Source organism: Glycine max, chromosome 7, assembly GCF_000004515.6.
Source record: "Glycine max cultivar Williams 82 chromosome 7, Glycine_max_v4.0, whole genome shotgun sequence".
NCBI classification, from domain to species: Eukaryota; Viridiplantae; Streptophyta; class Magnoliopsida; order Fabales; family Fabaceae; genus Glycine; species Glycine max.
Genome location: NC_038243.2, coordinates 8,981,946 through 8,983,344, shown reverse-complemented (window position 1 = coordinate 8,983,344; position 1,399 = coordinate 8,981,946). Strand labels below are relative to the sequence as shown.

Here is a 1,399-nt window from a genome sequence, read left to right as displayed (position 1 = left end):
TAGTTAATATTTTTGGCAAATTAACCAAATGCTGCTTGATGTCTCTAATTTTAAACTCGATCAAACTGCACAAAACTCATGTGTTGCACCTTGACTCCCCAAAACATTTTCTTAAAATTTTTCTGATTAAACATTCTCTTGAGTAGAATAAAAAGCTTAATGTGATATACCTAAGCCATGAGCTAGCTCCACACGATGGACTACTCTTTTGTAATAATTGATGTTTTCATTGAGAGTTGGGTTACAGAAAAAGATGCCTATAGACTAGATGGGTGAGTGAAGCCACCATATGGTCTTCTCTTGTACGTAAGTCATAACATTTCACAAACCAGAAATTTCCATGTACCAAACCTGCATTTTCTACATGACATACATTTTGCTTAAACAGACAAGGTTGAGAACAACATAGATTGGTCGATCAAAGGAAAATTGAGCAAAGGGAAAGTTACACTTTGACGGTATATGAGATCAAAATTTTATATTCAAAACAACCATTGCAGGAGTTCTCTGCTTACAGTGGCAAGAAGTAAAATTAGCATATATTAATAATCATAGGCCTAATTAGCAGCAAGCTGCACTATGAAATATAAAAAAAAAAAAAAAAACTAACATTACAGTAGTCACTAAAATTCCACTTCTACTTGAACTGTGTGTTATATCCCTCTTCTAGATCTGTATATGCATGAAATTGATAGTAACAAGAAGGATCTCATGCACCACACCCAGCACCACACCCAGCACCACATCCAGCGCCACATCCAGCTCCATAAGGCTCTTGATCTGCTGCAGAAGTTTTCTCTTTGGATACACCATCCGCGCAAGAAAAGATGATTGCTGGTATAATGCAAAAGGTAATCAAAACCACAAACAAAATTGCATAGGCATTACCAAAGAAACCAAGATTTGCTGCATCTACAATTTTCACCTCTTTCAATTCTCTCACCATTTGTCCCTCCCCTTTTGCTTAGGACAACCCTTGTTGTTTAAGGAGTGAACACAGCGCATGTTCATATATATTCTTGTTATATAAGCTATATACAGTCAATGTTGTACATAAAAAAAATAAAAATATCTATCTATGCGGATGAAGACGTTTTCAATTTTTCATTACCCTTGAAAAGCATAAGTTATTGCTCCTTTAGACTGTGGTGGACCACTCAGTGTTCTTGTCATGACACTTAGTTGTGGGAGCTAACATGACCTGTACTTTGTTAATTTTTTTTGTGACAGTCGAATCTCGGATTCCTTTGGACAAATCTTGTGATTCCAGTGGTCACTTTCAACTATTAAATTGGCATTCATGTTTCAATTGCAAAATACAATTTTTTAAAACCGAATTACTCATTTTGGTATTAATAATAATACATAGAATAATATTAAAGAGACATATTATCATAAT

The 1,399-nt window shown here is 34.7% G+C and overlaps 1 long non-coding RNA gene across 1 annotated transcript; it reads right to left on the bottom strand.

The window, feature by feature from the left end:
* Window positions 1-461: 461 nt before the first annotated feature.
* LOC113002122 (uncharacterized) lies at window positions 462-1,032 on the bottom strand. The gene is made up of 2 exons (XR_003267608.2): window positions 926-1,032; window positions 462-834 (listed from the first exon to the last, which is right to left on the bottom strand). It is a non-coding gene; the product is annotated as an uncharacterized lncRNA (long non-coding RNA).
* Between the last annotated feature and the right edge of the window lie 367 nt (window positions 1,033-1,399).